Source organism: Lissotriton helveticus, chromosome 3_2, assembly GCF_964261635.1.
Source record: "Lissotriton helveticus chromosome 3_2, aLisHel1.1, whole genome shotgun sequence".
Lineage (NCBI taxonomy): Eukaryota > Metazoa > Chordata > Amphibia > Caudata > Salamandridae > Lissotriton > Lissotriton helveticus.
The window spans coordinates 355548646-355559009 of record NC_136062.1 but is presented as its reverse complement, the minus strand read 5'-3'; the positions used below and the strand labels follow the sequence as shown (position 1 = coordinate 355559009).

General features: G+C 48.3%; 1 protein-coding gene across 1 annotated transcript in view; it reads left to right on the top strand.

The window, feature by feature from the left end:
* The first annotated feature begins 360 nt into the window (after nucleotides 1-360).
* Nucleotides 361-10364, top strand: part of PRMT3 (protein arginine methyltransferase 3) — a 919521-nt gene continuing 909517 nt past the window's right edge. The window contains exon 1 of the mRNA XM_078684663.1: nucleotides 361-459. The gene's annotated coding sequence lies outside the window, so the exon portion shown is untranslated. The remainder of the gene's footprint in view (nucleotides 460-10364) is intronic.

Genomic DNA, 10364 nt, shown 5'->3' with positions numbered 1-10364 from the left:
TAAAGAGCAGAGAGCGCATTCAATCATGCGAAGTACTCAAACGACGGGATTTCATGTCGTCTTCTTTAGCACGTTTCTAAGAGCAGTAGGAGACAGTGACATCGTGCTCGTATGTAACATCCCCTTGAAGCGGTGCTAGACACTACTATTTCGGCTCGGCTATTTCCAGCTTTAGAAGGAACTGTGACACAGACCACAAACACCCACGTGCGAATGGAAACGCCACCCTAGTACTTCCGGGTCGAATTAGAGCACCTCATCCTGGGCGGTCCTTCTCTTCATAACCAATCGGAAGTTTTACAGAGCAGAAACGCCAGCCCAGGTCCGCCTTCGCCCACCCCCTCTCCAGTCAATCAGCGCAAACTAGGTTTGCGATTGGCTCTCGCTGCCTCCAGTTTTTAAAGCGCTGTAGACTTGAAGCAAGGCTGAGAAATTTTAAAAGCTGCATTGAGACGTGAGGTAAGTCTCACCTTGTAGAATCCCCTGTCTGGTTCAGGCACGTCGCCTATCAGGGCGTTTGAGCGTTGCCCCCTCACGTGTCCTCATGTAAAAAAAAATACGTGCACCACCTGTGCTCGTCCCATGGCAGTTTCAGTATCTAGAGCACGGGTAACATGGATGTCGTAGTTGACACGTTTTGTTTACTCGTATGAGATAGTTCTTTGTTTCCAGTGTGCTTCTGTGCGCCTTTCCTGTGAGACAATTTGAGTGGCAGTTTATATATATAATTTTGCTACTGTAATGTTTTAAACCCAGGTTTGCAGCCGCTGCCACACAATGGAAGCCCTAATGCAACACAACAAACCTACAGTCAGGTCATAAATAGTAAATACAACTTGCGCAGCAACAATTTGTGACCTTTCTGTCATTTTACGATGCGACCTATGTAGGGCTGGGTTGTATCACAAAATGCCCCTCAGCAAGGGGGTCGCAGAATGGCCTGCCAATGATAAAACGTAGGCAGGTAACTGTCGTGTCTATGCTCAAAGATGACAGACAAGTATATATATATATTTGTAGGAGCTTTATTAGGTACCTCCTTCAGTGTCCCTGTCCCTACTCTAACTAACTCTATCCCCCTACGCTCCTCCTCTTCCCCTCAACCCCAGCTGGCTCCACCCCCCAACTACTAGACTGCTGACTACATATCATCTCCCCCTTTCTTAACAAAATAACAGAGCAACGTGCCAGATCAGATTTCTTCAATGAGTCTTTTCGGTCAGACTCTTCAGGGGCAGGTGCCCCAGTTGCGTTCGTTAAAGTTCCTTTCATGTCCTGAGGGCATTTCTTAAAATGCGATACATTTCTGGTAATTCGTCGTTGATCAGATTCCGCCGTTAGCATGGTGCCCTTCTGTTGGGTGACCAGCAAAGGTTCATCTCGGAAACGACAGTCAGTCTTTCTTTGTTGGTCTTGTTTGACGATGACGTAATCTCCTTCATGCAGAGATGGAGATCTCGCCCTCCTCTTGGCATCTGCATATGATTTCATTTTGTCCTTGTTACAACTATCAGTTGCCATCATCTCTTGATGGCTGCGGAGTGGTGACACTGCCCGCAAGGCCCCCTCCCAGGTTGGGATGCGATTTCTCATGGGACGTCCCTGCATCAGTATGGCAGGACACTTTCCGGTGGTTGAGTGAGGAGTTGTTCTATATGCTCTAAGGACCTCATTGAGGAATGCTTGCAGGTCCTTCTTTTCGGCAGTGGCTTGTTGAAATGTCTTTTTAAGCATGGCCATGAATCTTTCAATGGTGCCATTTGCTTGTGGCCAGAGGGGTGTAACTCTCCTGTGTTTAAAGTCCAGGTGCTTTGCAAACGCACTGAACTCGTGCCCATTGAACGGAGGTCCGTTGTCCGTTTTCACCTCTCTGGGGACACCCCATGCTGCAAACACTTCATCTAGCACTTTGAGAGTGCTAGAGGCACTTGTGGATGGCACGAATTGCGCGATGGGAAATCGTGAGTATTCATCAATTATGGCTACCACGTATTTTCCGGATTTTAGTGGTCCATAGAAATCCATGGCAAGTTCTTGCCACACTCCGTTGGGTAGGGTGGTCATTTGTAATGAGGCCGGTGGATCCCCTTTGCTGGTCAGCTGGCATAGATGGCAATCCTCCAGACTAGACTCCACCATCTGGTCGAGGAGGGGAAACCACACTCGTTCCCGGAGGGCTCGTTTTGTTGACACTACTCCTCTGTGACCTTCATGAGCAAGGTTGATGACGCCTTGTCGTAGTTGACCAGGAACAACAATCCGCTGACCTCGCAATATCACTCCATCCATGGTGACGGACAGTTCATCACAGACGTGTCGGAATACTTGCATTTCCTGCTTGACAGCCGGATCATTGTCGTCTCCTTTCGAATCATGTCTCCACCGGTTGGTCTGAATCCGACGTAGTACTTTCTGCAAGACGACGTCTTGCGCCGTGGACTCTCGGATGGCTTCCATTGGAATGGCAGGTAGCAGTGCTTGATCAGCCACGAAGTGGATGTACTCCTTAGCAATGGAGGGCTTGGAGTCCTACGATGCGTGAGGGTGACGTGACATGTAGTCAGCCGGGTACTCCGCCTTCCCGGGTTTGTGGACAATAGTGAAAGTATATTCCTGGAGTCTCAGGCCCCATCTCTCAATCCTCGGAGGCATTTTGGATCTAGGGTTGCCGTAGATAGTGACTAATGCCTGATGATCGGTGATCAGGGTAAAGTGCTTGCCGTAGATAAAAACATGAAAATGTTCACATGCCCACACTACCGCAAGGCTCTCCTTTTCAGGTTGTGAATAAGCCTTTTCGGGCTCAGACAGACTGCGACTGGCATAGGCAACGATGCGTCTCTGGTCAGAGTCATTGTCATATTGTGCCAGAATCGCCCCTAACCCCACAGGGCTGGCATCCACAGTAATTTCAGTTTTTCGTCGAGGATTAAAGTATGAGAGGTTGTCGTCGGACTCCACCGCCAGCTTGATCTCTCTGAATGCTCGTTCACACTGGGGCGTCCAGTCAAACAATTGGCCTTGTTTCGTGAGATGGCTGATGGTCGCATAGTCTCTGATGTAACGGGCACAATAGCTGGCCATCCCTAGAAACGATCTCAATTCACTGACATCTTGTGGGCTCTTGGTGTTGTTCAAAGTGGCTATCTTATCCGGATCAGGTTTCATCCCTGCACCTGAAAAGATGTGACCAAAGAATTTCAAAGTGGACTGGTGGAACTCACACTTAACTTTATTCAACGTCAGGTTGGCGTCCAGCAGGGCGTGACAGACGCGATCCAGGGCCATGTCGTGTTCACGAACTTCTGAGCCATACACAAGGATATCGTCGCTGTAGTTTAGCGTGTTAGGGATGTGCTGAATGATTTGACGGATTGCCTCCTGAAAAATTTCCGCGGCCGAGGATACGCCAAAACTCAGTCGCTTGTATCTGAAAAGTCCCAAGTGAGTCGCAAATGTCGTAATGTAGCGGGACTTGGCGTCCAACTCCAGCTGGTGGTAGCCTTTGTTTAAATCCAGCTTCGAGAACACCCTCGCCCCATTCAAAGCAGAAATCATGTCGCTTAGATGCGGCCCAGGGTGGCGCTCCCTTTCTATTGCCGTGTTGGGTAGTCGCATGTCGACACACAGCCTCACCTTGCTGGGGGTGCCCTTCTTTGGTACGATGACCATTGGCGACACCCATGGAGTTGGACCATCCGTCCGTTCAGTAATGTCTGCTTATAGGAGGTCTTGGAGTTCATCCTCCACAGCTTTTTGTAGATGAAATGGTACACGTCGAGGGTGCTGTGCCACAGGTCTGATCTGTTCATTGATGTGCAGATGGATTTGGCATCCCTTCATTTTCCCTAGCCCCTGAAACAGCCTGGGAAACTTGCTGGCAATGTCATGCCATCACTGACCTTAAATAGGATCTCAACGAGGCGGAGACGCTCTGCAGTTGGGAGACTGAGTAAGCAATCCGCCTCAGGGCCTTTGATGACATGTATGACCGCTGGTATGGTCACAGTGTCGTGTTTGAGTGTTGTTGGAAATGTTCCTATGCAAGGGAGTGGCTTCTTAGCCATCCAAGTGAAAACTCGTACCGGTGCGTAAGTGAGTGGTGGCTTAGGATTCATTCTCTCATATTCCGTGACCGGGATGTAGTTTAGCGAAGCCCCGCTGTCCAGCACGAATTTGGTATCATGGTTCCCTACTTTTATATCCAGGCGTGGGTATTTCTTGAGCTGGTCGGGATCTGCGATCATATTCACGTACTCCACTGTGTACTCGGAGTCTCTGGATGATGTTCTGGAGTCTCTGGATAGTGATCTCCGCTCCCATCGAGATCTGCGTGACTCTCGGCTGGAGTGTGACGAGCCTGAGGACAATGTAGATTTGCCTTGTACGGTCCTTATGTGGTGTTTTCTGGTGTTGGAACGAGATGACCTCGTCGGTTCGCTTCGCCTCTCCTTGTGATAGTCCCCACACATCGCTTCGTAGTGGTTCGTCCGCCCACATCTCCTACAACGCTGACCCATGGCAGGGCAGGCATCTGCATGTGGATAATCATATCCACACCTATAACATCTTCTCGTCTTCTCCGGTCTTTTTTCTCTTCGCCCAGTGTCTCGTCTCCTGTGCTCAGTGTGCCTTTGACGAGATGACGGTTTGGGTCTCCATTGCTTTTCCTTCGAGTTTCGTCGGCTGCTGCCGCTGGCTTGGACACGACGCGCTTGTTCATGACTTACGTTGCGTCCCGTTTCAATGCTGGTGGCATGTTCCTCGGCCTGGTCGTAGACGCGAGTCATTTCTTCAATGTCATCTAGTTCATGGGGTTTCCTTAGTAGCTGCCTCCTGAGGGTTTCCGAGTGGCATCCGTCTATGATTTGTGATTTTATGGCGGCATCGGTTGAGAAGTTGTCAAATTCACAGTGTCTCGATAGTCGCCGCAGTCGGGTGATGAACGCACTCATTGCTTCGTCCTTTCCTTGGCGTGCTTGATGAAACGAGTGACGTTCATAATCAACATTTCTTTTATGGAGGAATTTTTTGTTCAAGGCCTCATGCGCCTTGTCATATGTTCCAACATCTGCAGGGGGAAGATCTTTGATTATCTTGCTTATTTCTCGACCTGCTAGGTTGCAGAGGGCAATCAATTTTTCTTCATCAACTGTTACCTTGGACCCTTTAATGTAGTCTTCGAAATCTTCAAGCCATTCTTGCCACCTAGGGCCCATGCTTCCTCCCGTGGTCCGTGTCAAAGGTTCCGGGGGCCACAGATGTGATACACCTGTGATAATTGGCTTGACTTCATTTCGCTGCGGGGATGTATTCGGAGTCACCATCGTGATATCACGTGTTTCTCACCCTTTTCTCTGACTCTAATTGGCCTGTCACTTCCTGTTCACAGGTGCTCTGGTCAATCAATTACTATTGTCTTTAGTCAATGTTATTTAACTTTACTCGTGCTTGTTTATGTTGTTGCAGCTGCTCGTGCTTGTTTAGCACTGACTTCTTGTGTTGTTTCAGGCTTGTTTTGCTTCTTTGTAGTCTGTGTGTGTCATTTCTTGCTTGCCACTTGACACGCCTGACCCTAAAATGGCCGCCCCCACACTGCACAAGGGGTCTGTCCTTATGGCTGCCTGACCTCAAAATGGCCGCCGTTGCTGAAGTCTCACTACACACGAGACTTTCTCTCTGCTCATTCGAACCAGGACCGATTCAATCGGGACTCACCGGCCGCCGATCTCAGGGACAGCAGTACTTCTCCAGGTCTCCACACCTTGTGCCACCGCCGCTACGTTCAGGTAGGGTTGGGGTGGGCTCCCACCTTGCTTCTTGGACTCTCGCGCTCACTCGGCGACACTGTGCCGAATCTCACGCATCGGGGTGAGACCACGATGTCGTGTGGCACTTGAGCTCTGTTTTCACCACGCTCACTGGCACGGGTCAGCAGGCCTTCCAGGGACAGCGCTCACTGTCAGGGCAATCCCGAGTTGCTGTGAGTGGCAGGCAGAGTCGGAGTGGGCTCCCGACTTCTGCTTCTTCAGTGCGTGCCAACTTGCACGCATTAGGCGTGAGTCGCGTTTTGGCGCGAACAAGTTCTTCTTTCCTCGAGCGTCTCGGCGCTCGTTACCTCGGCTCCTCTGGGCTCCCTCACAGTCGCCTGACTGGGGAATAGGGTCACCTGCTGCTGGCCTCTCACATCAGGCGGCAGCTGCACTCTGCACAACGACGCTTCACTTTCTGGACGCTGCTCGGGACAGGACACTCCTGCAGGGTTCTGTGGGTGGTAGGCCCACCAATCCCACCCTCGTCGCCAGTTGTCGTGTCTATGCTCAAAGATGACAGACAAGTGTATATATATATTTGTAGGAGCTTTATTAGGTACCTCCTTCAGTGTCCCTGTCCCTACTCTAACTAACTCTATCCCCCTACGCTCCTCCTCTTCCCCTCAACCCCAGCTGGCTCCACCCCCAACTACTAGACTGCTGACTACATAACAGTAACTACTTGCAAACTCCCCTGCAATTTGTTACCAGTATAGAAATGGTGACCTGTAAGCAACTCGCCTCCACGGACAACATATGGATGATTATGGACAGAAGTGACACCGTGGCCCGCATCCTACTGGATTTTTCCACAGACTTCAAACCCCCCACCCCCCCATCTAATGACTGCATGAAGTCAGCATCCAAGGTCCCTCATTTGGCTGGATTTCCTACCTGACAGGCCGCACCGTCTGTAAACATGTTCTCCTTCACTTCGGACACTGTCCTCTCCATCTGCGAAGTTCCACAAGGATCTTCACTCAGCCCTATATGGTTCAACACCTACATGACCCCACTCACCAGGATCATCCGTGCCCATTAAATCAACACCATGCCTTTTGCTGATTACATCTAGCTCATACTCTACCTCTCTGACAAGACGCCAAACACCTGAACTAATTTCCCCACCTCCATGACCAAAGTCACCAGATGGATAAAAAACAACTTCCTCAAACTTAAAACAGTCAAGATGGAAGTAGTAATCTCTGGCAAACACACCTCCCCCTTTGACTCCATCTGTGGGCCTACCGAACTCAGACCCACACCCCTCCTGGTAACCCACACAAAGAACCTCCAACTAGTAATCTGCAAACAGGTCACCGTGAACTTCCCAGTAAATGCAGTCCCCTTCTTTTACACAAACAAGTTGCACAAGTTGATCTACATGTGGCTCCCAACCATCATTCGCAGGACCGTCACCTAAATATTTATCCCCAGCAAGGTGGAATACTGTGTGCTTGAATCAACACTGAGCTGACCAAAAGACTCCATTTCATATAAAACTCCGTGGCCAGGCTCATCCTCCACCTCCAACCCACCACTCCCATTAGCCTGCACCTCAAAGATCGATTCTGACTTCCATTTCCCAAACAAACACTTGTCAAAACTCCTCACACACACATACAAAGCCTTATGCAACATGGGCCTCATGTACCTCACCAACAGCATAAACTTCCACAAACCTACCAGACATCTCTGGTCAACCGGACGCTAACTCACTTCCCCCCCACATACACAGAACCAAGTTTTGGCAGTCGTGCCTACTCCTACCTCAGTCGTAAAGCAGGGAACGAACTGCCCCTGCACATCAGAGCTTCCTCCTCCGCTCCTTCTCCAGCTCAACAACACCCTTCTGGTTGAGTTGTGTGATACAAAATGCACACAGCATTACTTAACATAACAATGTTGCCCAGTTAGCTGTACTGTAACAATCAGCCTGTGCAGAGTTCTGAGGTGATGCTGGAATATTAGAATGTTCCAGTGTAGACAAAAGGCATTTAGGTGCACTCTGCAACAGTTACCGGGCACAAGGTGCACTATGCAGAAAACTGCAGCCTTTTGCCTGGGATAGTCCGTGCTCTCATGAAAACGCAGCCTTACCAAGTGCCACACAACTATCATCGGCTGAGGTGTGCCTCAGCTGATTTGTATGAGCATTCTGGGACCTTGCAGCGATACAGAAAAGTTCCCAGAATGTGCTAATCTCAACTGTAATGTGTCACTTGACAGAGCTGAGCTCTGTGTCGGTAGAGGTGAGCCTTCAAGCAGGCTTCAACACTCTCACTGAGCACTGCCTGCCAGCGCTCCAATTATGGCCAGGCTTAGTGTCGGGCTTAGTGGGATTGACTGCGCGGGCCCTTTCGGGCCTGGCACTGTCAATCACATTGTTGGAGGACATCCTGTGGGGCTACAGGTAAACACCTAGCTGAACACAAAAAGCTGCAGTTTTAGTGTTTGGCTAGCTCCTGATCTGGTCTCCTTCATGGTGACCTGCATATTGGCACTCCTTCCCATCTCCTGTCACCGTGTTGAGTTTTAACGGGGTTAGCCCGTAAAACTACCCGACCTTGGTCAAAATGTCAGTAAATCATTGGAATGGTTATGGTAGTTCTTACAAGTTTGAACATGTAAAGACAAACAATTCACCACAAAAAGATTCTGATTCTATTCAACAGAAAAAATGATTTTTAATTTCATAAGTTATACATTCCTTAAATGCTTTTGTGATTCAAAGCATCAGTATTACTCCATGTATCAATATGTAATATATACAGTGCTCACAGTGTGATAGAGAGAAGGAAGGTATTTAGGGTCATGGGGGTGAGTAGATGAGTGAGGGACAGGGTAAAGGTATAGTGACATTGGTACAATTGCAATCATATACAATAAAACCTTCACAGCCTAGTATCCTTCCATAGTTCCCCTATATCCATAACACATAGGTACATGTTAATTGGCCTATTCAGTTCCTATGGGTTTGGGGGTGTATGGTAGTCTACGTTTCAACCTCTGTTTAAGAGAGGATGGTTAGTTCCTCAGTGTGGGGTCTTCATCAGGACACGGGTGTGTAAGGAGCACTTGTGGTAGGATGAGACATTCAATGGATGATCCTAGTGGGCACTCAGTGGCTCCTAAAGATTTTGCTGAACAACAGTAATCCGGGAAAGTAAATCTCCAGATGGGCATTGCATTTAGTCAAGAGGACAGGGTCTCGCTCGTGTAGATGCTTGGACTGGCAGTCCAAGCATCTACACGATGGAATGTCTCATCCAACCACAGGAATTCACCTTTCTTTGCAGCAGGAGCTAAATTGATGCCAGCCAAGTGTACAAGACCTGGCGAGGCAGCACTCGGTGATCTGAAACTCTGTCCAGCAGAGACAGACAGGACTCAGGCAGGTTCAGTTGCAGGTCCAGTGCAGCAGGTGAGCTGGGAAGTAACAAGTAGACTTCTGGAACATGTTGTGTCCCAGTAGTGCAAACAGGAGGTCAACCAACTGACTCTTGGAGTCACTCGGGTAGCTTGGGATGAAGTAAGCAGGTCCAGTCTTCCTTCTTAGAGAGCGGGGCAGTTCTCAACCAGCAAGGCAGCTAGCTAAGAGTCAAGGTAATCTTCAAGCAGCAGTGCAGTCCTCTGTGGAGCAAGGCAGTCCTCTGTGGAAGAAGGCAGTCTTTTTTTCTGTGATGTGCATGAAAAAATGGTACTCCGGGGTCCAATTATTGTCTGATGAGACATCCTGTCCTAGCACATATCTGGTTCTGAAAAGTTTTTCCCTACCCCTGTCAAGCCTCCAAGTTGTCTGGGTGAAAAAAAAGGCTGGTGCCAAGCCCCTCTCTGTGTGCAAGAGCCCTTTCAAGTGTAAATAGAGCAGAGTCGAGCTCTGCCACCAGCCATCCTGACAGGATCTTCAAAGTAAACGGGGAACCCAATTAACCCTTGGTGGCTTGGGCAAACAAATATTGGCGGGTAAATGTGCCTACAAGAAATTTGCTAAATTGAATGTTTGTATAGTTATTCCAATCAATATTTAACAAACTCTATCAAAGTAGTTTGAGATACAGTTTAAAAATAAAATTAACATATGATCAAAATGATCAAAGAAAGATTTATCACACAGGTGTATATATTCATAAATAGACTTTTATATTAATCAAATTTCATTTAAAAAGGGTACAAGATCATACAAAACACAAAGCAACAAGAAGTTACAATGATATATATTCTTCTTCGTTACAATTGTGTACACCGTTATTCAAGTATTTACATGGCAGTGTAACCAAATTTTGCTGATAACTTTGCCTTTGATACAATGATCTGTGAAATTGGAGTGGAATGTCGAAGGTTCGGTCTATAACTGTTTGCATCCACTAGACCATCTTTAGGATTTTCTTTATGGGTACTAGAATCCAAACCGGTATGTAGTGGTATAGAAGCCTACTATTTATCCAGCAGTCAAGGTTTCGTATTGCTTCACCAGAAGATTATCCACTCGTAAACTGCTGAACGCTAAGTCAATCTGTATAGTTACAGCGTGGACCGCAGATAAATAAC